The sequence below is a fragment of the Carassius carassius genome, chromosome 11, assembly GCF_963082965.1.
Source record: "Carassius carassius chromosome 11, fCarCar2.1, whole genome shotgun sequence".
NCBI lineage: Eukaryota > Metazoa > Chordata > Actinopteri > Cypriniformes > Cyprinidae > Carassius > Carassius carassius.
This window is the reverse complement of record NC_081765.1, coordinates 33,282,912-33,310,321: the sequence shown is the minus strand read 5'-3', so window position 1 is coordinate 33,310,321 and position 27,410 is coordinate 33,282,912. Positions and strand designations below refer to the sequence as shown.

Here is a 27,410-nt window from a genome sequence, read left to right as displayed (position 1 = left end):
CGGTTTACAAATTCTGAGCGCACGGATTGGAAATTCGTGGTCTAGGATAGGACATTCGAACCAGGGGCCCGTTCTTCGTACGTCGCTTATTACATCCGAGATCAAATGACACATCCAAGATGATATCATCGTGCTAATCATGATCCGGCTAACTGGGTTCATCGAACACACCTGTTGTGTATGATTAGTATCGCTGGATTGAGTTATCTCTGAGATAATTGCGCGTTCATGTGTTGGCTTAAAAGGGGATATGTATCGATACTCGAAACCATGATCAGCAGTGCAGCGATTGGCTGGTGGCAAGACGGCAATGTAATGACGTCATATAATTTAAAACGACACCTGACGAAAAACTTGACAAATTTCTGGACTTTTATAAGGAAACAGCCAAGCAAACAAAACTACATAAATGTTATAATAGATACATGAAACAGATAATAGATACATGTTTTTATTTTTTTAGATTTTTTTCATGATTCCCAATTATTTAGATTCGCAATTTATAATGTTGTGCAGTCTTTACATTTTTATTTCAGTGTAGAAATTATCTATTCATTTCATTTTATATTTGGACAGATTTGTTACATGACAGCATTAATGAAAGTTTCTTAAGGGTCAATATCATGTTATCTGCATCTCCTGCGCTCCATCAAGCCACTCTTATAATAGCAGTCATCACTCAAAATAATGCACGACTCTATTATCTGTATAGCATGTGTGTAAGACTCTAATACAATTATGAAGTAATACTTTTATGACAAATAAATATTTCAGTGAGTAAAACTGGCTGTCTATGGTAGGCTGTTATGGACTACACGGCATTTTTATATTAGGCTATTTTTAAATTTTTTTTTAAATGATTATTATTTTAAATTATTGTCCCTGGATCAGTACGATACACTTGTAATAAAGTAGCGGTGGTAGCCGACATATTTTGAGTATCAGTTCTGGTTGAAAAGAAGCGATCTAATCCGGTTTACATGAAATAAGCTGCTCCCGAGCAGGTTTAAGCTTACGGACCTGTTGCTATGACAGCAGCTCCGGGATGAGCTTCGAAGAACCAAACGATCCAAGATCATGCCAAATCGTCAACAATCAAATCCAGCTAACTGAGTTAGCAACGTACGAAGAACGGGCCCCAGAAAGACAAAGCTTACATTTGACTAAAAGGTTTTTGTCTTTATGCTCAACTAAAGTGAAATAATGAGCATATTTCCACTTTGAGAAACTCGTGTTGCTCTCGCCTTGACTCGCCATGACTGCTGCACATACTTGAATAAACGGAAACACGCCCACAGTGCGTCTTCGTGTTGACATCAGTAGTGTAGCCAGAAAAGAGACCCTGGGTGTGCATATGAAAATCTGGATGTGCCACATTTATTGTCAGATTACTGTGCAAAATTATGGGATAGTATTTCTGCATCTATTTTTAGGTGTGCCAGCTGCCACTGTGGGTGGCACTGGCACACCCGTGGCTACGCCATTGGTTGGCATCCACCAATCCTACAATGCGTTGCTGCAAACAATGCACCATATGGTAACGGTAACAGAGTTAATTTATTTAAAAAGTAATGCATTACAGTATTAGTTACTGTCAAAAGTAACTGCGTTACAGTAACGAGTTACTAATAACCCATTACTGCCCAACACTGGACAAAATGACTCAAATGATTCGCGATCCCGCTTTGAACTCCCGAACTGACTCAAATGATTCGCGATCCCGGGTGCTTCTCAATATCCCTCCTCGTCTCCTCGCTCCTCCGTCCTCCATCCTATGACCCGGAAACCGATCGAGCACAGCCATCTTGAAGGACATCTCAATTCTCTAATTGCACCACAAGGACGCAAGGATCGAGGAGGGAGGAGGCTTCATGAGGAGCGATGAGCGAGGATACACAGGTGTATCCTATGCGGAAGTCTTTCATCGACTTAACGTGACGTACGTATAAATTCTCCCCCCCTTCACATCTTTTGTAATTATTTTTATTTATATTTTACCTTTTCACTTCAAATAAACCATGCATGTCATATATTTCAAACAGGGCATCTTGCTTTATTAATATTTATTATGAATGTCTTAATTAACAAACTTTAACAACATAAGGGCAGATCCCTTTAATCACAGCTGATGACACTCTGAAGTAACGCTGAAGTCCTCCAATCAAGTCCTCCATCCTCACGTCTTTTCCTTGCATCCTTCCCTCACATCCTGAAGAGGTGGAGCTAAGACATGAGGAAAGGAAGCGAGGAAAGGAAACGAGGATGCACAAATAAGAATTGAGAAGCACCCCCCGTTCCAAACTCCCGAACTGACTCAAATGATTCGCGAACCCACTCCGAACTCCCGAACTGACTCAAATGATTCATGCTCCGAACTCCCAAACTCACTCAAATGATTCACGCTCCGAACTCCCGAACTGACTCAAATGATTCACACTCCGAGCCAGGTGAGCAGATCACTCTCTCACTATTTGATTGCTCTAGTCTTTATCCACTCATCATAATCCTCCACCAATCAGAACACACGAGGACTCTTTGACCACAGCTGCTGTGCTTCTAAAGCTCTTGCAGCAACTTAACACTGGTTTTCTCTGAGGTGGTCAGATCACATCAGATTGTGGTTAATCTTGCAGATCATGACTTATATCTACTCTTCCTCTCCCTGCAGTTTGGTAATATAAAGATTCCTCCTTTGAACTCCCACCTCTTCTGTGGGTTTTATTGTTCTGGGTCTGAATTTGGGCTCCTGGGGTCTCAAAAAAGAAACATTTTCAATCTCCAAGGTGAACGTTATGACAAGAAATAGTAACTAGTTACAGTTACTAGTTACTTATTTCAAATAATAACTCAATTACTTTGTTGATTACTTACACCAAAAAGTAATGCATTACTGTTAAAAGTAACTTTTTAGTTACTTATTTAAAGAACTTTCTTTAATGTTCCCATTAATGTGCTTTTATGCGTTATGGTCTATACAAACACAAAGTAAAACAGAACGTAATTTTTAAACACTATTTTGATTAAGTCAGACCAGCACAAACTGAATATTGTATATCACAAGGATTTCTGAAATAAATAACAAAACACCTGAATAATATATTCAGAATCAAAAACTAAAGTGGCTTCTTCATCATAAAAGCTGTTGTGTTGAACCCTTAAAAATGTTCCTTTCACAGCTTAAGTATGAAAACAACAATGGACAACACAAAACATTTTGAAATAAATAAATGAAAGCAATCTGAATTATTCAGAATCAATTTCAAGAAACATGCATATATATATATATATATATATATATATTATATATTTTTTTTTTTTCAATAGTGTTTATTACAAACTCTCGTGGAGACAACAGCATGAGAAAACCGGGCAAGGCATCAACAAAATGCAGATTTGACAATGAAACAAAAAATAAATAAATAAATAAAATAAGGCATTGTTCAAATAAAATATGTGTTACAGGATCAAAAACATTTCAGCAGCATAACAAATAGCTTCTACAGTTTTAGAATTTTTTACAAGGTTCAAGGAGGATAATAACATACGAAATTCATTTTTAAAACAGTTTACATTTGGTAATTGTTTTTTCCATTTACTTATGTGAATGTGGTATTTACCCATAATGATGACAAGGTTAATCAAAAGTGAAAGATCCCTCGTCAGTTTAGAATTATAAATAAGAATATCTTCTATTGTAAATTGTTCAAGTTCGCTAATTTTATTTTTTAACCATCTTTGGACATCCTGCCAAAACTTCCTACTAACTGAGCAAAGGAAGAATAAATGCTCAGTTCGTTCTGGGTTTTCATGCAAAAGTCGCAAGGGTCAACTTCAAACCAAATCTACCCCTCAGTGTCTCCGCAGATGGATAGTAGTTATTAAGAATTTTAAATTGCATTTCTTTTACTTTGGGTGCAATTGGCCATTTTATATATTTCCAATGTTTTTTTTCAATCGTTGGATTATCTAATATTTTAAGTTTTGTCTTCCTATCATAATCATGATATATATATCCTTTGAAAGCTTTATTTAAATATTTGTTGTCACACTTTTTGTCCGTAATGTTTAATTCTCCTATCATTAAGTTTGGAAGTTTGATTTGGACATTAGAAAAACTAATTGTGTTTTTTATCAGCTGTGTCAAATTCACCGGGATAGATTTACAGATTTTCTTATATTCTTTAAGAGAACATTGAATATTATTAAATTTGTTTTTAAAATCTTTTAACTGTAAGATTTCACCGTTTATATCTAGAATGTCATGAACGAAGATAATGCCTTGGTCAAACCAAAGCTGTTTGAACAAAGACTTTTTGTTTGATACAATTACTCTATTATTCCACAAGGAGGCACAGTGAGGGGTAAAGTTATGGGTAAATACCATCTTCCAATGATGTAAAACTTGTTTATGAAACTCAGATAATTTAAAAGGTATTTTAGAAATTTCAAAGTCACATTTCAAAAGAAAGTTTAACCCACCAAACTTCTTGAAAATACTTTTTGGAATGCGAAACCATATTGAATCCGGCTTCAATAGAAACTCTTTCAACCACTTTATTTTAAATGTTCCTAACATTGCCTCAAAATCCACTGTTTTAATACCCCCCCTATTATACTCCTTAACCAACTGAGATTTTTTAACGTAGTAGGTCTTATTTCTCCAGAGAAATTTATATATAATAGAGTTAATTTTCCTCACGTTCTTTGGAGCAATGTAAAGAGATTGACATGGATAAATCAGTTTGGATATACCCTCAGCCTTGGACAATAAGTTACGCCCAAAAATAGAAAGATCTCTACTTAGCCAGTGGTTCAAGGATACTTGTATTTGATCAATTTTTCCTTTCATATTAATTTCCTCTCTTTGTTTTTCATCTTTAACCATCTTAACTCCAAGATATGTAACTTCTTTTTTAACAGGGACTGACATTAATTCTGTATCTATACAGTCATATAACGCAAGTAGTTCACACTTTTTCATATTTAAACGAAGACCTGAAGCTTTGGAAAAAATTGAAATTATTTGCAGTGCATCGCTAACCATAGATTTATCCCTAAGGAAGACGACAGTGTTGTCTGCAAACTGACTGAGTCAAAATTCGTAATCAAAAAAATTTATACCCTGAAAATTTGGATGATTTAATATCAGATATGCTAGTAGCTGTGTACATAAAATGAACAATTTGGGACTAATTGGACATCCTTGTCTTATTCCGCAAGTTATATTTATTCTAGGTGTTAGTCCTGGGTTTAAGGAGACATAACTGTAGATATCATTATAGAACATTTTGATCACTGAACAAAAATGTTTTCCGAAACCAAAAATTCTCTAACGTAGAAAATAAAAAATCGTGTTCTATAGAATCGAAAGCTTTGAAATAGTCTATAAATAAAATCAGGCTTTCCGATTCCAAAATAGACCGATAGTCCAGCATGTCCAATATTAATCTCACATTATTATGTATACTTCTACGTTTAATAAACGCAGACAGAGTTTCATCTACTATTTTATCAATTACTATTTTCAATCTCTCTGCATATATTAGCGCTAATAACTTATAATCGTTGCAGAGCAACGTAATAGGTCTCCAATTGTCTAAATTTGTTATATCTTTTTTTGATTTGGGGAGTAGAGTTATTATACCAGTTTTCATTGTTGGAGTAAGACATCCTTCTTGTATACATTCTATAAATACATTCAATAACAATTCTTTGATATCTTCCCAAAAAAACTTTACAAATTCCGAGGTCAGGCCATCAATTCCAGGTGACTTCCCATTTTTCATTTTTTTAGGCCATTTTCTATTTCTTGCAAGTTTATTTTGTCTTCTAACCTTATTTTGTCATTCTCCCCAATCCTTTTAATATTACTCTTAATCTGAGTAAAAAAGGATTCACAGTCCTCTTTGTGGAAATTTGAGCTATACAAGTCAGAGTAAAAGAGTTGAATTTCCTCATTTATTTGGCTAGGGTCTTCTATGACGATGTCATTTTTTTTAATTTGCAAATTCTTTTTTTAGATTGTCTAGATTTTTCTAAGCCATAGAAATATGTTGTGTTCTTCTCACCTTCTTCGATCCATCTAGCCCTGGATCGTACAAAGGCTCCACTTGCTTTTTCTAAATAAATTTCATCAAACTGTTTTTGGAGGGAGTTCAACTCAGTTAGTTCTTCCTCCGAAGCATTAGTTTTACCACAGAGTATGTTAATCCTTATCAGTATTTCTTTCTGTTTTAGTTTACTTGTTTTTGACATGCTTTTCCCCATTTCAATTGCCAACCTCTTTGTTTCAAATTTAAACCATTCCCACTTCCCTTTATTTGACATATCCATTCCTTTTACTTTTAGGCAGAGAGATTTTATTTGTTTGCAAAAAAAAATCATTTGATAAAAGTCTATTATTTAGTTTCCATATATTACCAGAAGAGCGTGGTTGTTTGGTTACTAACAAGGATAAGCTTATTAAACAGTGGTCGGTGAGCGGAGATGCAGTAATCTCACATTTCTGAACATTATTACGTATTGAATGTGAGATTAGCCAGTAATCTAACCTTGACCGTTGGTTCCCATTTGAAGCACTAATCCATGTATATTCCAAAATTGTAGGGTTATTCAATCTCCAATAGTCAAAAGTATTGGGTTCAATACAAAAATTGTGTAGTACTTCGTTGATTTCAGGTTGTTGGCTTCTAGGAGGTATCCTATCCAACCAAGAATTTGGAGCAATGTTAAAATCACCACCCATAACAATTTTATCTGTCATATGAACAACTTTCCACTCATTCACTAGACTACCCAATTTCTCTAACATACTTCTATTGTTCACCTTGTTGTTATATCCGTAAATTGAAAGCACAATAATTTTTTGGTTGCATATTTCAATAGCTGCCATCAGCCAGTGGCCATCTTTATCTCCTACGTGACTAATTACTTTTCCTGTAAACCTGTTACAAAGTATCATAACACCTGCTGAATAATTGGTACCATGAGAATATAAAACATTATCCCCCCACTGCTGTTTCCAAAATTTTTCATCTGCTGTACTCGAATGTGTTTCCTGTAAAAAAATCAAATTTGCCTTAAGTTCTTTACAAAATAAAAAAGTGCCTTGCGCTTTGTAAGATTTTTCAAACCTCTAACATTTAAAGAAGCAAACAAAACCAACATTGAACTCTAAAAAACAAATAGTTAGTGCCTAATGAAAACGCTCTTGAATTAACAAAAGAGCAGGAATGAGCAATTCTGTCCAAAGTATATTAGGGCTCAACCAAACCTCCAAATATTTCAGTAGAAAAAAATAAAAAAAATAAAAATAAAATACTTGGGCTATTTAGTCATCTCAATGAGTCTTTTTCCCCCAGTCTATTCAACAGCCCATAATAGCAGAAGAACAATAACTTTGAAAACGTGATTAGTTTTTCAATCAAGGTTATGGAACGTATCATATATGCATCACGGATAAACCTTTTTCCCATCGATGATCGCGTATCCTTCCTTCAAAAAAGCCTTCTTTCCGCGGCGCCTGGCTTCATCCACCCGTGGCCACAGCTTCTCCCTCGCCTCCCGATCCTCTTTGGAGAAATCCTTTTTAAAGATGATCTTCTTCTCTTTGCACACTCTGGCCTCCCTCGACAACTTCCACACTTCATCCTTCACCGTTCGCGAAACAAACTGCATAATGATGGGTCTTGGCATGTTGTTGTTCATTGCACCTTTTATCCCCAAACGGTGAACGGTGTCAACATTTCGGCGGAGCTCGTCAACAGACATGGGGACCACTCTCGTAAGGATATTACTTCATCCCTGGTTTTCTCATCTTCCTTCTCAGGTAATCCCAAGAGCCTGAGGTTCCACCTCCTCTTGTATCTCGCAGCTTTCAAAACCTTTTCTTTCAGGGATTTGTTTTCTGCCGCCGGTAACTCAACTTGTCTTTGTAGCTTCTCGATGTTTTCTTTATTTTCATCCGTGGCTCGTTTAATCGCGTCGGTGCGTTCGTCGATGTTCTGCAGTTTGACTTCTAGGGCATCAAACTTTTTCAGAGCTTCTTGAACATTATTCATCCTCGCTTCAATGTTTTCAAGCTTCCCATCTAGACCGTCGAATCTTTTCATCACAGACTCAATCGCTAGCATAAAGCTATTTGCATTATCCTCTCTTGCCTTCGCGACTCTCTTCCTCAACTTTTTGGGTTGAGGACTATTTACAGGAGTTTGATCGTCCTCGAGATTAGCACAAGACTGTTCCATTTCTTGGATTTCGTTTTCACTCGTTTCACTCATATCACTCAGCACAGTGGTGCCGTAGGCTTGGTCGACGATGTTAGCTTCACCTTGTTTTTCCATCTTTACAATATGTTACAATATGGTTTGGTTGATTTTTCATTTAAGTAAAGTTTGGACTTGAAAAACAAATTCTTCTTCGGAGCCTGCTTGAGACTAAACCGCTCACTCCGCCATCTTGATTTGTCTCCCATATATATATATATATATATATATATATGCAACAATGACAATGTTTCACCTGTATGAGAAAAACATACAGAGAATCACTTCCCACCCAGCACCAGACGTCATTTGGACGTCGTTTTCTGGTCTAAATCAAGCCGGACCGTCATGGCTATCTTTTAGACCAAAAAGCGACGTTGAAAATTGGTCTTCATTTGGTCCGTCGAATTTGGTCCAAATTAAGCCCAAAAAGCGACGTTGAAAATTGGTCTTCGATTGGTCAGTCGGATTTGGTCCAAATTAAGCCAAAAAAGCGACATGTAACGTTTTTTTTTTTTTTTTATCAAAATTTAGCCCAAAAATAGATGTAGATGGGCTTTAGTCCAAATTTAGCAGAAAAAAAACTTTTATTTCGCACCACAAATCCATTAACATAAACTAGTGAAGAAATATATTAGACATCATGTCTGAAGCACTGTTAAATATATTGAAATATATATTGAAAACACTTGATGGGCGCGCGCTGAACTGGGGCGGAGGAAGTCACCATGGAAACGGGGCTCAGCCCAACTGTCACGGCGACGGAGTCAATAGGTTTCCATTAAAGTCAATGAGTGTATTTCCACTGAATGCGTTACAGCTGCGTTCCGACTCCGGCGATCCGCAGCCCTCCGGAGCAGATACGCAGAGCTTCTATTTTTGCCGGATGCCGGAGTGCTCCGCAGCACTACAGGGCAGAGTACTCAGGACAGGAAGTCGAGTGACAAAACAGAACAGCCAGAAACAAAGTAAAAGATCCGTTTAATTTTCAAAATAAAATACACCGCGCTCATATTTCCCTACACTACACCTTGAAAACGTCATAATGGGCGGAGACAGGCTTGTTGAAGTTTTAACCCCGTTGACACGATGGATAAAGAAATGAAAAGAGAAAAGAAAAGAGTTCTATCCTATACTCCTTCGGATGGAAAACTGTTCCTGGTTTGGTAGTTCTGTTTATAGAAACTATATATCGCTCGATCACACCAGAATTCGCGAGATTACATGGGGCATCGTGACGTCAGCTGTCAGTCATGACCGCAGCCGTTCCGCAACAAATACGGAGCACGGACGACGGAACACGGAGCTGTCACGCAGCGGAGCCATAACGCAGCCGTTACGCATCAGGGTAGGGTTGCACCAGCCGTTCGTAAGTTCTTACTTAAACTGGAACGTAAAGTCCAAACTAGAGGCTTAGTAACTACTAGCTAGTTTATAACTAACTCTGTACTTTATTCAGTTGCACCATTTATTCTTAAGGCAGAACGTAGCTAGTAGGTCGTAAGCTCTCCGTAAAGTAATGCGTTGTCGCATAGAATGACGTCATTTTTCTTAACCCAATCACAAGCCTTCTAATAGGTTCATAGGAAATAGTCTGAACAGCTGAAACTCATTCTTGACTGGCCTAAACTGAAAGTTAAAAAAGATATTAAAGCACACGTTATCGAACTCAAAACATTACACTTTTAATTGAAAATATCTATCCCACACATGGAGGAGAAAAGAAACAGGAAGAAAAATCTCTGTCATGAAGAAATTCTTATTTTAATTGATGGATACAAAGAAAACAAAACAATCCTTGAAAGCAAATTAAACTCATCTGTCACAAACCGGAAAAAAGGTGAGATTTGGCAGGACATAACAAACAAAATAAATGCAAAAGGCTTTGAGCAGAGAGGCTTGGGGAGAGAGCGCCGTTTCTGTCTGTCTCGTGCTGAATATCAGACGCTATCATGTCCGTTATCCGCATTATGCCCTCTCTTTTAAAGCGCAAACGAGCATATATGTCGACATCATCATAAATATCCAACGGATGATGTCTGTCTCGTAAAACTCGTTGACGAACTTGCGGCTCTTCATGATCAAATACGAGCTCATCAATGTGATCTAATCTGGCTGACGTCTTATTCCGACCGTTATTCATGGACCGAGGCTTCCGTAAATATTTAGTTACAACGTATAGTTACGTTTAAACTAAGTTTAATGGTGCAACGCAAAAATATTTAGTAGTCCGTAAGTCGTAACTTAGTGTCCATTTACGTCAAAACTAGGCTAAGTTATAACTTACGCACAGCTGGTGCAACCGGCCCTGGTGGAAATTGGGGGTCAAGCAGCTGAACGGACGCTGTCTCTCGTGGTTGTTTTCACTAATTTCAGGTAAATTTAATCCCTAAATTACACAAATATTACATAAAAGTTTCCCTGAAACTTTCTTTCATGTAAATGACACGCTTTCGTTGAAAATGTACTTTATAGAAATGGTCAGTCTTCAGAAAAAGTCCGTTAGCATCTCAACCGTAATGCTAGCTACAAGAGGTAACTTTATATGCATCTTTCACAATATATTTCACCTACATCAGCATGAATCTGTAATTTTCTTATATATGTGTGTGTTTATATAATATTTTCATAATATGTGTGTGTGTGTTTGTTTGCCTGTTAGTTATTTTGATGTCCACACTGTGAGTATTAATCGGATAGTAAACCTAAAACTTTATTCTTCTTTTAATTTTTTTTTTTGTATTATCTGTAAATTATTTTTCTTTTCTGCATTTCACCTCTGCTATAGTTTATTTATAATAAACCTGGCATTGTATAATAAATATTGTTGGATTTGACAGATTGACAGAATGAGATGATTGTTTATGTTCTAGATTCTTCCATGCTGATGGCCATGCGTGTATCCAGCTGAAGAACATTTTTAGAAATTATGAAACATATGACTAGTAAGTAATACCTCAAACATACACTACCATTCAAACGTTTAAGGGTCAGATTTATCATGTATTTAAAATAAATATTTTATGCCCACCACTGCAGTGCATTTATTTGTTGTCTTCTCATTTTTCAGAGTTTAGCTCAAACCCCAATTAAGCATAGATTACACGTAATAGATTTTAAAACACAAACCAATAATATATTTCAGCATAAACATATCACTAGACAGGTAATGTCTAATCTAGTAAACATTTCCAATTAATTTATGAATTAAATCTTGCACATACATGCAATAAAGTATTTATCATAATGTGCTGTAAATAGCATTAAAAGAAAGATATCAGTTTTACTGTTGTGCATTAATGTCAGTAGTGATGTTGTACAATGAGGACAGAAATAGCCACCAGTGTTTAGTGAGCCACAGTGCTTACCAGTGCCTGAATTTATGTACACAATATATTCACAACTTGGCAAACTGTGAAGCTGATTGAGACGTAAACTCTGCATGACAGTGGTCCTTAAGCCAAGCAGGAAAGTAATGGGAGTTACCAGATCAGGGTGTTTTTAGACCATGATACCTGATTGGCTGACGTCATAGTGACGGTAGGTTTAGGGGTGGGGTTAGGTAAGGGGGATCATATTGATTGCATGATTTAGAAACACCTAGCAGTTTGAAAACCCACACTAAATCATAAACGCCCACTTTTACTCTGCAGAGACCTAAGTCTCACTTTAAGGGCCAGAGTTGACAACCCCTGACATACTGATTAGTTAATAATCCCTCATGAAGAACGAGTACACTTTAATTTGTACATTTTGGACAAGGACAACCTTTGTTTTTGTATTATTAATTTACATTTTAGTTACTGTTTTCTTTCTCACTTTAGATGCTGGAGAAAAAACAGCGAGGCTAAAGCATTCAAAGTGGAAACATCTGGTGTGGCTCATTAATCCAGAATTGGGATGGAGCAAGGAGCAGAAGAACAGAGATCAGGCAGAGATCTACTGGTGCCCCTGTGGGAACCCATTTACCTAATGTGTTAGTTAAACCAAAGATTTTCCTCACTCACCTTCATGTTGTTCCAAGCCAGAATTTTGTTCATCTTTGAAACATAAATGCAGAACTTTTTAATGAAATCTGAGAATTTTTTTTATTTATAAAATAATGCATTCTCAAGAGCACCATGATGCATCAGTTTTGCATTTGCATGAGAGCTGGCGCTTTGGTGCTTTTGTGAAAATCCATTGGGGATTCATAATTTCTGAATAGATTTTTTTTGCTGTTGTTGTTTTTTGCGTACACAAGGCATCTGTGAAAAAAATCTTAATTTGTGTTATGCACAAAAGGGTGTTATGGGTTTAAGGCAACATGAGGGTAAGTAATTAATGACAGAATTTAAATTATTGGTTGTTCTAATGTGGTTATAATTGGTCATAGTTTATTATCTTGAAAAATTATATTTACACAGAAAGATGGATTAATTTGATAAGTTTATAGTAAAGACTTTTAAATTGATAAAAAAATCAAAATAAATACTACTCTTTTGCAAGGTCTATTAAAAAATACTGATAAATGTAATGGTTTCCACAAAATATTGGGCAGCACAACTGTTTTAAACATTGATAATAATCAGAAATGTTTCTTGAGCAGCAAATCAGTATATTATAATGATTTCTGAAGATCATGTAACACTGAAGACTGGAGTAATTGTGTTAAAAATTCAGTTTACAGGCATAAATTACATTTTACAATGCATCCACATAGAAAATTATTTCTGTAGTTATATTTCACAATATTACTGTTTTTACGGTCTGTTTAATCAAAGGAGGCTTAAGATGTGATAAAGAATTTACATGAAAGATGTCATTTGTCAATAAATGTGTCAATATACTGTGAATTGTTTTATTTTCACTAATTAGGAATATGAAAAAAATAATTCACAGTTGTAATTAGGTCTGAAAAGACGTCTTTTCAACTTTCACTTTTCAACCACATTTAAACGTAATTTGGACGTCTTTTTATAGACGTCTTTTCACCTTTCACTTTTCAACTAAATTTTAACGTTGTTTAGACGTCTGCCAATGACGTCTTTTCAATGAGTTTTTGCTGGTTGGGCAACACTGGAGAAACTGACTCAAATGATTCGCGAACCCGCTACGAACTCTTGAACTGATTCAAATGATTCGCGAACCCGCCACGAACTCTTGAACTGATTCAAATGATCCGCGATCCCGCTCCGAACTCCCGAAATGACTCAAATGATTCGCGAACCCGCCACGAACTCTTGAACTGATTCAAATGATCCGCGATCCCGTTCCGAACTCCCGAAATGACTCAAATGATTCGCGAACCCGCTACGAACTCTCGAACTGATTCAAGTTAGCCGCGATCCCGCTTCGAACTCCCGAAATTGACTCAAATGATCCGCGATCCCGCTCCGAACTCCCGAAATGACTCAAATGATTCGCGAACCCGCCACGAACTCTTGAACTGATTCAAATGATCCGCGATCCCGCTTCGAACTCCCGAAATTGACTCAAATGATCCGCGATCCCGCTCCGAACTCCCGATCTGACTCAAATGATTCGCAAACCCGCTACGAACTCCCGAACTGATTTAAATGATTCGCGATCCCGCTCCGAACTCCCGAAATGACTCAAATGATTCGCGATCCCCAAAACTGACTCAAATGATTCGCGAACCCCAAACTGACTCAAATGATTCGCGAACCTGCTCCAAACTTCCAAACTGAATCAAATGATTCTCGAACCCGCTCCAAACTCCCAAGCTGACTCAAATGATTCGTGAACCCACTCAGAACTCCCGAACTGACTCAAATGATTCGCCAACTTGCTCCAAACTTCCAAACTGACTCAAATGATTCGCGAACCCGCTTTGAACTCCCGAACTTCAATGTTGAATGTTGAACCGAACTTCATAACATTTACTGAAATTAAGGTATGAAAAGTATGTTGTTAACAAATAAAATATCAATATTTCCATTCCGAACTGCTTTCCACGTCGAGACATCCACGAACATAACCAGGTGAGCAGATCACTCTCTCACTATTTGATTGCTCTAGTCTTTATCCACTCATCATAATCCTCCACCAATCAGAACACACGAGAACTCTTTGACCACAGCTGCTGTGCTTCTAAAGCTCTTGCAGCAGCTCAACACTGGTTTTCTCTGAGGTGGTCAGATCACATCAGATTGTGGTTAATCTTGCAGATCATGACTTATATCTACTATTCCTCTCCCTGCAGTTTGGTAATATAAAGATTCCTCTTTTGAACTCCCACCTCTTCTGTGGGTTTTATTGTTCTGGGTCTGAATCGGGGCTCCTGGGGTCTCAAAAAAGAAACATTTTCAATCATATCTTCTGTCTTATTACTACTTGCATCTGGAATATATTCAAAATGTAATACATTGAGTACTAATTTGACCTTATTGTCTCTACACAGGCCAAGTGCTTGCATTCAGCTGCGTCTCTCGAGGGATGTTACCTGCAAGACAGACCACCTGGAAACACTTAAATACTTTAGAAGTGAAGCTATACACCTGCCACCTTCAGTACATTTACTTTTGATGTAGTTAGTAACCATTTCTCTTTGCTTTTTATTGTGTGTTGTTGCATTAGACTTTTGGCCACAGGTGTCCAGGCAAATGTCTCCTGCAATATGGATGCAATCATTGCATGCCGATGTGCATTGGCTTGTTTAATTAACACTCAAAGTACATTGGTCTCTCGAAGCGAGAACCCAATTCGTCGGTCACCGATGTGACTTGGATTGACCGAATGAAAGGGAACTAATCCTTTAAATTGAATGTACGAGACGTCCCGTTGTTTAAGTTGTACAAACAGCCAGTTATGCTTTTTTCTATTGCAAACTTTTAGTTTATTAATGTATTCATAAACAGACTGGTTTGTAGAGCAAACTGTTTAACAGTTTACCTCACTTTATTATTTTTCTAGCTGCCGATGTTTTGAAAGTCTTGTCCAGAAAACCTCGGTGTTTTTTTTTAAATAAGGTGGATGCAATACAGTTTTATTTGCAAAGCAGTTTCACATTAATAAAGAGGAAAATGTTGCAAAATTCACTATGAAACAAATTCAGTTTTATATGTAGTCGATTCAGTTCAGATAAATAACATTGCCAAATTTCATCTTTTATTAAACGACTTTAATTTTAGCTCTTCTGAAAGTGGCCGTTTATTCTTCTAACAAAATATTTTGCAAGCTACATATAAACGTATCCCTACTTGAGATTTCTAAATCTAAACTGTCATGCTTTTTAAAAATAATTTCTTACATTCAGTATTTTTTATTGCATTCTAGTAATATTACAAATATTTTCATAGACACAATTGATTCATTTGTTTCTCCTCTCTTATTAGCACACATTGTGACAAAAATAAATAAATAAATGTTTTCTTGTTTTTGTTTTCTTTACAGTATCTTATCCAATCTTTTTTTTTTTTTTTTACCAGAAACATAATATTTATTTGTGTGCTTTTAAAATAAATAAATAAAAACTCATCGAAATATTATATAAAACAGCTTATAAATTATTTACTTTGACCTCGTGCAGTGAATGGTCAGCATTTTCTGAAAGTTAGGCATCTCATCAAACTTTTTTTTTATTATATTTTTATATAAGCTGAAAAAGAAAAATTACTTCATTTTTAAGTGTTCAAGGCCATATTTTGTACCTTCTTCATGAAAAGTGCCTTATGAATAAAATATACTCTCTCCACCAAAGCGCCAACACCTTCAAAAAACACTTATGATATTTTAATATCTCTCACGTTCATCTTCCAAGCTTATTCTAGTTAGAATGGAGATCATGTAGTGTAGAATATTTTGTCCCCATTTCAACTCTCATTTCTTGTTATAGTACTCTCCAAAATCTCCCAGCAGTCTCAGGCCTTTTTGTTCAGGCTAGAATTACACAGCTTGGCAGATTGAGGTTAAAAAATGTCCCAGGTAAAGACTCGCTGTTCCACACATCCTTTATGACCTTGGGTAAAATACCACACATCTTCCACCGATTAGAGAAGATTAGAATCATTCTGAAAGCTCATGAGTGACGCATGAAGATACAGTACCAGAATAACCCCAGACAGATCTCGCTGCATGAGCTTCATGGCTGAAGAAAGCACGAGAGTTTACTCAATACATACCAGTCTCGGTCTCTTCTGCGCCTCAAGGCTGCACTTATTTGATCAAAACTGCTTTAAAAATTGTGAAATATTATTACAATTTAAAATAAGTGTTTTCTACAGGAATATCTGTTCAATTATAATTATTTCTTGAGATCAAAGCTGTATTTTCAGCATCATTACTTCAGTCTTCAGTGTCACGTGATCTTCAAAAAATCATTCTAATATGATGATTTGCTGATCAAGAAACATTTCTGATTATTATCAATGTTGAACACAGTCGTGCTGCACAATATTTTTGTGGAAACTGTGATACACTTTATTTTTCAGGATTCTTTGAAAGCTAGAAACTAAGTTAAAAAGAACAATGTTCATTTAAATTATAATCTTTTGTAACATTATAAATGACTTTACTGTCACTTCTGATCAATTTAAAACATCCTTGCTGAATAAAAGTATTAATTTCTTAAAAAAACCAACAAACATAAACAACGTTTATTATTTTATTCAATTTAATCAGACCGATATGGATATATAAATCTATACTTCATAATATCCAGGTGTGTTTTATTTGTGTTATTTGAGTATAATTAAGATATAGGTTTGTATTTATGTTCTGAATTTTTATTTTTAGATATTGCATTTTTATTTTAATTAAAGTATTTTTTTGTTTAATTTAGTACTTCAGGTTAAACTAAATTAAAATAAGAAATATTGCCTTGTCAAGCAGTTGAAATATTTGTTATTATATCTTTTTTTTTTTTCAGTTAACTATAATAAACCTGGGCCCGTATCCCTAAAGATTCTGAGAATCCTCTCAAAGAGCTCCTAACTTAACTTAAAAATTCCTTGCCAGGAGTTTTAGCTTAGAAGTGATTCCAGAACATTTTCAGTGAACTCTGAGCAGGGAATGGATGGAAACATCTCGGTTACGTATGTAACCTTGGTTCCCTGAATAGGGAACGAGATGCTGCGGTGACGTCACCACGTATGGGAACACCTTCGGTGTGACGAATGTCTGAAGCCCTATACCATCCCGCCAATCCTATTGGCCAAATAGCGCGTGGCACCGCCCAGTCATGCGTAGGCATATATATACCTGGTGCCGCGCGCCATTTACCTCAGATTTCATGACGAGAAGGGAAGAAAACTATCAAGGTACGGCACGGCCAGAACCGCAGCATCTCGTTCCCTATTCAGGGAACCAAGGTTACATACGTAACCGAGATGTTCCCTTTCATAGGTCACTTCGATGCTGCGGTGACGTCACCACGTATGGGAACGCTATACCATCACGCCTGACGTACCTGATAGCTTGGATCCAAGGAAGCATCTGCTCAAGCGGAGAGAACCCGGGAGCCAGGGGCCATCCTCACATCCAGACTGTAAGACCTGATAAAAGTGCTCGGTGAGGACCAGCCTGCCGCAGCACAGATATCATCCATAGAAGATCCACTGAGAAAGGCTTGAGAAGAAGCCACTGCTCTTGTGGAATGACCTTTTACTCCTAAGGGCGAAGCGAGCCCGCGCGCCTCATAGGCCAAGGAAATAGCCTCCACCAGCCAATGGGACATGCGCTGTTTCGTAACTGCATGGCCCTTATTCTTATGTCCAAAACAGACAAACAGCTGGTCAGACTCACGCCATGGGGCAGTGCGATCCACATAAGTCCTCAACGCCCTCACAGGGCAAAGACTTAGATCTCCAGACTCTGTCGCAGCAGGAGAAAAGGCCTCCAGGACCACCTGCTGAAAATGAAAAGGATTAGACGCGACCTTAGGAACATAATTAGGCCTAGGTCGCAACAACACTTTCACAGAGCCTGGTGCAAACTCCATGCACGAGGGTGAGACAGAGAGAGCCTGTAAATCCCCAACTCTTTTAAGGGAGGATAAAGCCATGAGAAGAAGTGTCTTCAGAGACAGGAGCTTATCCGATACAGTTTCCAGGGGCTCAAACGGATGCCCTGACAAACCCAGTAACACAATGGATAAATCCCATGAAGGAACTCGCACAGGGCGGAAAGGCCTCAACCGTCGCGCACCCTGTATAAAGCGAGAAACCAGTGGATGACGACCCACTGAAACACCACCTATATGCTCATGGTGAGCTGAGATAGCTGCCACATAAACCTTCAGGGTGGCTGGTGTCAATCCCTCCGAAAAACGGTCTTGAAGAAACTCCAGTACTGAAGCCACAGGGCAGTAAACTGGATCCACATCATGAGTTTCACACCATGTCATAAACAGTTTCCACTTGAAAGCATATAAGCGTCTCGTAGAAACTGCTCTAGAGTTCAGTATAGTCTCGGTAGTTTCAGCAGAAAGACCGGGACATATCAACTCACTCCGCTCAGAGGCCACGCCCACAGGTTCCACAGATCTGGTCTGGGATGCCAGATCCGTCCCTGTGCTTGCGATAATAAATCCCGTCTGAGGGGAATCTCCACCGGAGAGCCCGCTAACAGATTGATGAGATCCGCAAACCACGGCTGTGTGTGCCATCGCGGAGCCACCAGCAACAGCTGTCCCACTCTGTCCCGCCGTATTCTGCATAATACCGCTGGGACCAGCCGAATCGGAGGAAACGCATACAAGCTGGTCCTGGGCCAGCTGTGAGCTAGCGCATCCAGACCCAGGGGTGATGGAGGGCTCAGGGAGAACCATAGCGGGCAATGCGTAGTCGTGCTCGACGCGAATAAATCCACTTCCGCTTCCCCGAAAATATGCCATAGGTGATTCACCGTTTGGGGGTGTAATCTCCATTCCCCTTGTTCCAGAGTCTGCCTGGATAATAAATCCGCTCCGAAGTTCAGTCGTCCGGGGATGTGAACAGCCCGGATCGACAGAAATTTGTCGTGAGACCAAAGAAGAATCCGCCTCGCCAGTCTGCACAGAGGGCGAGAACGTAATCCTCCCTGATGGTTCAGATAAGCCACGACCGCAGTGTTGTCCGTTCTGAGAAGCACATGACGGCCGGTCAGTAGACTCGAAAAATACTGGAGAGCCAGAAAAACCGCCAGTAATTCCAATTTGTTTATGTGCCAGCTGCGTTGTGCCGCTGTCCACACTCCGTGGGCTGGGCGCCCCTGACAAACAGCTCCCCACCCGGTCAAAGACGCGTCTGTCGTGACAGTCTCTCGGGAAGCACAAATTCCCAGCCGAACCCCGGTGAGGAGAAATTCGGCTGATGTCCATTGCTTTAACGACATCACACACCTCCGCGTCACCGAGATCGTTCGATGCGGAGAACAACGGGGTGAAATATTCTGTCGTTTCGTCCACCACTGAAACGGGCGCATGTAAAGCAAACCCAGATGAATCACGGGAAGCGCCGCCGCCATTAGACCTAGTAGTCTGAGGCACAGTCTCACTGTCACTGTGTGACCCGCCCTGAAGTGCTGAACGCATGACGTAATCGACTGAGCGCGCGGGACAGAAAGCTTTGCTGTCATCGCGCGAGAGTCCAAATCTACTCCCAGAAAGGTAATCCGTTGAGAGGGGATTAATACACTCTTCTGGAAGTTTGTGCGTAAACCCAGGCTGTGTAAATGATTTAGCACAATATCTCGATGAGAGTGTGCTTGAGTCTGAGAGTGCGCTAACACCAGCCAGTCGTCCAGATAGTTTAACACACGGACGCCCCGGAGCCGCAACGGGGCCAGAGCTGCGTCCATGCATTTTGAGAATGTACGGGGAGCTAGCGCTAAGCCAAAGGGAAGAACGCGGTACTGATACGCTTTGCCCTCCAAAGCGAATCTGAGGAACTTCCGGTGTCTCTCGATGATCTGAATATGAAAGTAAGCATCCTTCAGATCGATCGTGACAAACCAGTCGTTTGGTTGAATCTGAGACAAAATAGATTTTACCGTCAGCATCTTGAATTTGCTCGACCTGAGAGCAAGATTTAGACGGCGTAAATCCAGAATGGGTCGTAATCCGCCGTCCTTTTTTGGTACCACAAAATAACGGCTGTAAAACCCTGACTCCATCTGAGAGGGGTGTACTTCTTCTATAGCCCCTTTGCTCAGTAGAGCTAACATTTCCTGTCTCAGCACCGCCATGTCCATCGGTTTCATCACCGTGGAGAGAATTCCGCGGAAAGGGGGCGGGCCTTTCCGAAACTGAATGGTGTATCCGTGACAAATTGTGCGTAACACCCATTGAGAAATGCCGGGCAAGCGTTCCCACGCGGCCCGAAACAATATTAGCGGTTTCAACATGTTCGTTTCCTGCAACGCTGTTGCACACATAGAAATGTCCGGGCACGAAAGACTCATGGTGTTCGTGCACAGGGGAAGTATATGCAGAGCAGGCGTTGTATCTCGTTGTACGTAATCCTGAAACGTGTCCACGGCAGGAATTAGGCCAACAGATTGAGCATCGGGCTCTGCCGCTAGCGAAACAGCGGCGGCTGAGCGAGCCGTCATGACGGGCCGTTCGATGAAGACCCTTTGAAGCGCTCCTCGAGCTCTGAAAACTGGATCGTGCATAGTGTCTGAGGAAGCGATTGGTGTTACAGTTGGCTCCAATGCTGTTCGAGGCGCTGTTTGCGGCGAAACAGTCAGGGTTTGAGCGTGGGGACTGCAATGAGAGTGTTGGATGCGCGAAAGCGGTCCAACAGCGCTCTCTAGCGGAGGGCACAGTCCCTGGCAGGCAGCGAAAAAATCAGGAGCTGCTGTTATGTGCCCGAGAACGAGAGGCCTTGGCCGTCGAACTCAGGTTCAACCTTTTTCGCTGGCGTTGTTGAGCCGGTGGAACAACCCTAGGGCCCCAGTCCTTGCGAGGGGGCGCCATAGATGAAGGCTCTTCCCGAGAGGGCACTTGCTGGCGGTGAGAGGAGGTTGAGCGAGAACGCGCGGGCGCCTGACGGCGTTCAACCTCTCTGGGTCTGCGGGGAATCAGCTGGCGGAAAGCGGCTGATTGTTGTTTCGCTGCTGTGAACTTCTCCACCACTGAAGTGACCGCCTCTCCAAATAAACCGTCCTTAGACACAGGGGCATCCATGAGGAAAGATTTATCCTTTTCCTTTATATCGGTGAGATTAAGCCAGAGGTGGCGCTCAACCGTAATTAATCCAGCCATGGAACGGCCCACTGCTCGAGCAGTATGTTTGGTAGCACGAAGCGCCAAATCAGTTGCTCGCCGTAGTTCCTTGACCGCCTCAGGTGTAATGCCGTCCCCCTCGTCCAATCCTTTTAACAGCTCCGCTTGGTAGGCCTGAAGGACCGCCATGGAATGAAGCGAAGCAGCCGCTTGACCAGCGGCCATATATGATTTTCCCACTAAGCTAGACGTGACTCGACACGCCTTCGAGGGGAGGAGGGGGCGGGACTTCCACGCCGCGGCCGAATTAGGCGCAAGATGTTCGGCGAGAGTCTCTTCTATCGGCGGTATCGCTGTATAGCCGTGACTCGCCATGCTCGAAATGGTGGCGAAATCCGCGGCCGCAGCGTTCGTGATGCGCGCCGCAAACGGCTGTTTCCAGGACCTCGAAAACTCCTGGTGGAGGTCCGGGAAAAAGGGTAAAGGCCTCCGGGGCTGCGCAGGTGTCCGACTAGTTAGAAAACGGTCGTCCAGCTTCGAAGAAGGTTGGGCCTCGGCCTTCTCAACCTCCCATTCCAGCCCCAATGTACCCACTGCACGGGAAACCACATCCAACAGCTCACTGTAGGAGGGGGAAACACGCCTCTCCTGTCCACTAGGAGGGAGAGGGCTCGTGTCGGCCGCGAAGTCCTCGGACCCCGAGGCCGCAGTGGAAAGAACGTCGTCATCATGGCGGTCACAACCGAAGGAGATGGCACTACATGCCCCCGGTGTGGGCCGTAAATCCTCACAGGAGAAAACGACAGGTTCAAAAGTTTTCCTGTGTATTAGGGTAGGGGAGAGCGAGCGATGTGGAGAGTAATTTTCCATCGCTGAACTGTCCTCGAGCTCCATGTCACACGTGTCACCCCAAGCTATCACCTCGTGCGGTGCCTCGGCAGTCGCAGAAGTGGTGTGGCGGGGGTTAGACACGGCGACATCGGAGAACACATCTACCCTCGAGCGAAGGACCCTGAGTCGCAGGCCATCGCAATGGGGGCATGAAGAAAGGCCGCTAAGCGCCTCCTGTGCGTGGTGTAAGCCTAGGCAGACTACGCACCTGTCATGAGTGTCCCCCTGAACGATGTACCTGGTACACGGGTCCTTGCACTTCTTGAAACTCATCGCGTCCGCGGAGAGGAGTATACTGCTCGTGACGATTCGCTGAGAACGCGAGACAATAGGGCACAGAAGATTCGCTTCGTACTGAAGGAATGAAATCTGAGGTAAATGGCGCGCGGCACCAGGTATATATATGCCTACGCATGACTGGGCGGTGCCACGCGCTATTTGGCCAATAGGATTGGCGGGATGGTATAGGGCTTCAGACATTCGTCACACCGAAGGTGTTCCCATACGTGGTGACGTCACCGCAGCATCGAAGTGACCTATGAAAGGGAAATCCTATCTTAGTGAGGAGGTTGCTAGGTATGAGTCATCATTTCAAAAGCCGTGATTGGTTGATCCTACAAGTTTGATGAAAATGAACTTTTGGTGATAATGAGCAAAGGATGTACCCTCAAATCAATAAACATAATTATACACTCTAATCTTATGCAGACTGTAATTGTAAATAATATTTCACATTCAAGAAAATATCTGGAAAATGAATAGTAAGCTGTAGGGTTTATAGCCTAACATTAGAATCTAAAATATGTCAAAACTTAAGCTCATTACACCCTGTTCAAATAATGATTTGTGTCTTATTTGCTCATATTAATATCCTAGCTGGCATATTTTGTACTTTCACTCCCATATGGACCCCATTGAAAACAAGATGGCCTATCTCAAGGGGCTGTCCTTAATGAAGTAGAAATTACAACGTTACAACTCAGTGTGGTCTTAACGAGGGTAACACGTTACCCTCATTTATCAATGTCTGTGATTGCTGGCTGGTCTAATTATGAAGGCTTGTTAACAAATATCCTACAAACACAGAAAATTGGAGAAAAAAAGGAATCGCAAGCCGAACTGGACTGAGGAGCAAGGTTTGCTGCTGGCCCAGTTGGTGAACGAACATAAAGGTATGTTACGAGGAAAATTTGGCCCAACTGTCACTAGCCAAGGCAAGAGGCGCGCCTGGGACACAATATCCCAAACAATCAATGCCTCTTTTCCACTGGTGGTGTGGAAAGGCGACGACTGTGAGAAAAGATGGTTTGTGCTGCAGTCCAAGGCAAAAGATGAGATTGCAGCACACAAGCGGGAATCCTCACTCACAAGTGAGCAAAATACTATAGCCTACCATATAATCTGGCAACTTGCTCCTGATGGCAAAGTTAATTTACATGCCTAAGTACTGTGTTCATTGACTGTTTCTTTCTAGGGGGTGGACCACCTGCAAAGCGGCTGTCCCAGGTGGCCGACACTGTCTTTCAAGTCCTGGGACACTCTGAGGTCAGTGTCACCGGGCTGACATCAGGCATTTTCACGTCAATGATGCAGGCCCTTGAAATGCAGCAAAGGTAGGACACAGGGTTATTCATATCAACAGTGTTTATTCATTGCAGAAGCCATTTCATGTGTTATCCATGCTCATTGTATTAAATTAATTTAATCAAAACAATAATTAAACTAGGCCTATGTATTTCTGCAGCATGGAGCCATCACAAGAACCGGGCCCATCAAGTTTGCCGACAAGATTGCCGCCTGAACCATCTGCAGCTGCTACTCAGGATAGCCCAGCGGATCAAACACCATTCCCATCCGAAGCACCTGCTCCGTCAGCATCCCTGCAGGAGAGAAGATTGCAACTCACAATTGATGTGTTTGAACAACAAAAAAAGTCCTTTCCCTTCAGGAGGAGTACTACCGCCTTAAAATTTAACACCTAAAAAATAAACCATTTACAGATTGTGTTCTGTGTCTTGCATTTAACAATTGCAGGTGATTTGCTGTAAAACTGTGGTAGTTCTTAATACCATCACAAGTTCTCAAATGACATGGGGCTACAGCTTGCCTGAAATGTAAATTTGTGAAGTTTGCCCTGTAAGGCAGTCCACTCTGGGCTAGGTTCCCCTGTGGAATGTGAATATCTTCTTCACCACCATCCTCATCGTTGTCTTCATCCTCATCGCCATCCTCCAGAGGTTCTGCAATCTGTCTAACCTTTTAAATATTGTGTAATATTGCACAGGCTATGATGACTTTGCTGACTTTTTCAGGCCTCAGCCGCACCTCTCCGTGGAGAACATGAAAGCGCCTCTTTAGCTGGCCTATGCCACGCTCCACCACCGCTCTTGTTGTCTTGTGGGCCCTACAATAGAATACAGAGCTTTAATTATTTGATGGAAATATTGCACTACTTGGATGCTCTAACATATTGCTTGCATTTCATTACCATGATTTTTGTATTGTTTGGCTTACCTGTTATAGTTTAGTTGGGGCCCTTGGCGTGGCTGGAGGTAAGGTGTAAGGAGCCATGGTTTGCATGGGTAGCCACTGTCCCCTAACAAGTGGCAATTAGCTGTCTCTCAAAAAGCTGTCTGATGCCACTCTTGGAGAGCATTCTCGCATCATGTGTGGAGCCTGGCCATTTAGCCACAATGTCCAAAATCTTACAGGACGCATTGGACACTATTTGCACATTGATGCTGTGGAAATTCTTCCTGTTAACAAAGACAGCCTCATCCTCTGATGGCGCAATTATTCTCACATGTGTTCCATCAATTACACCCACAACGCCAGGGAATCCTGCAATGTCCATGAATGCCCTTTTATGTGTGTGTAAAGTGCGGGCATCCAGCGGGAATGAAACAAATTGTGTCACAATATTAGGTTGTGACAAAGCTGTCAGTGTTTGGGTGATGACTCTGCTGAGGAGGCAGGAGAGATGTCCTGCCTCCTCTGTTGGCCATTTTGTGCAGCTGCTTAGGGGAACTCCTAAGCCACTGAACGTCCTCTTCCCTGCTCTTAGCAGATCTCGCCTTAGGAGCCCTTTTAAGCGCTAGGAATCTTGAGGAATAGCTTTTATATTAACTTGGATTTTTGTGTCACTTTTAGGGGAAATTCTAAGAAAACGTCATGACTCTGAGAATTTTCTTAGAATTTGGCCGCTAGGAGCCACTTTTTGCACAAAAATTCTTTAGGGATACGGGCCCTGGTCTTTACTGTCACTTTTGATTTTAATGTGTCCATAAAAGCATTAGTTTACATTTTATTTTATGTCAGTAAACATTTTATTATTTGTGTATTATATATTTATTAAGATTATTTTATAAGTATTTCTCTCTTTTTTAATTTACCACTTTTTTCAAATTTGAGAGTAACTTTATATTGATTATATTGGGAGTGACACACAGACTCAGTGTAAGATGTTTCACCTCTATCATCACTATAAAATCTGAAAGAGAAGGAAGTCAGAAAAACTCATTTAGTAGCAATATTCAGGCAGCCACACACAGAACAGTCTTTATATAACTCATAATTACAGGCTTTACTTAAGCCTTGTTTCAGAGTAATTGACTTCAGTCTCAGTACTTCCCTTCAATCACTGCCCTCTGTAATACTATTAGCACTTTGACATGCAATCGTGTCTCTTTTGCTCTGCTCTTTCCCGTGACGTGCTTGTGTGCTTGCATTTAAATGAATTTCCCGTCGCTGAACGTGAATCTGGCTGTTATCAGCTGACGGCAGCTGCGTTTGGACGTCCCATCAAGGACGTGTCCTTCCTCAGTTGCACGACTCAAGTGAGTCGAACGCTCTTCGTGCACATGAAGACTTTATTTACAGCGGTGGAGACGGCGGAGGGTTTTCTGAGTCTTGGCTTATTCTGAGGCCTTTTCCTGTGGTTTATAAGCAGCTTTATCAGATAAATTATGTTAAACTAAAGTGTGTAAGTTAAATTAATGTGTAGTGGATGTAAATATGGCTTAAACAAAACTGTAACTAGATGGACAACTTAAACTGAACTGAATGAACACTGAACTGACTTGAGCTGAATTGTTTAATAATTAATAATTAATGAACTTTGCAACTTTGACACAGTTACTAAACTAAATTGAATCAATGCTGAACTGAACTGAACCATTTCTGAGCTGAATTGAATCAATACTGAACTGAATCAGTACAGAGCTGAATTGAATCAATGCTGGACTAAACTAAATCAGTACTGAGCTGAATAAAATGAATACTGAACTGAATCAGTAATGAGCTGAATTGAATTAATGCTGAAATGAACTGAACCAGTTCTGAGCTGAATTAAATCAATACTGAACTGAACCAGTTCTAAACTGAATTGAATCAATGCTGAACTGAACTGAATCAGTACTGAGCTGAATTGAATCAATGCTGGACTAAACTGAATCAGTACTGAGCTGAATTGAATCAATGCTGGACTAAACAAAATCAGTACTGAGCTGAATAAAATTAATACTGAACTGAATCAGTAATGAGCTGAATTTAATCAATGTTCAAATGAACTGAACCAGTTCTGAGCTGAATTAAATCAATGGTGAACTGAACTGAATCAGTACTGAGCTTAATTGAATCAATGTTTAACTGAACTGAATCAGTACTGAGCTTAATTGAATCAATGTTGAACTGAACTGAATCAGTACTGAGCTTAATTGAATCAATGTTGAACTGAACTGAATCAGTACTGAGCTGAATTGAATCAATGCTGAACTGAACTGAACTAAATCAGTACTGAGCTGAATTGAATCAATGCTGAACTGAACTAAACTGAATCAGTACTGAGATGAATTGAATCAATGTTGAACTGAACTGAATCAGTACTGAGCTGAATTGAATCAGTGCTGAACTGAAGTGAGCTGAATAATGACAGTATCACTACTTTACAGGTGAAATTTAACTGGAAATATGGAAAATAATCATTTGGCATATTGTCAAGATATACGTAAGTGAGAACATGACAGAAGATGAATGGCAGTGTATCAAAGTCCAAAACCCAGATAATTAATACAATGTTCAGACTTCTGCAATATATATACTATATTATA

At 40.3% G+C, this 27,410-nt stretch overlaps 1 long non-coding RNA gene across 1 annotated transcript; it reads left to right on the top strand.

Annotated features, from left to right (window-relative positions):
• Positions 1-11,367: 11,367 nt before the first annotated feature.
• On the top strand, positions 11,368-13,099 carry LOC132153230 (uncharacterized). Its single transcript, XR_009436631.1, has 2 exons — positions 11,368-11,804; positions 12,089-13,099. It is a non-coding gene; the product is annotated as an uncharacterized LOC132153230 (long non-coding RNA).
• Positions 13,100-27,410: the final 14,311 nt, after the last annotated feature.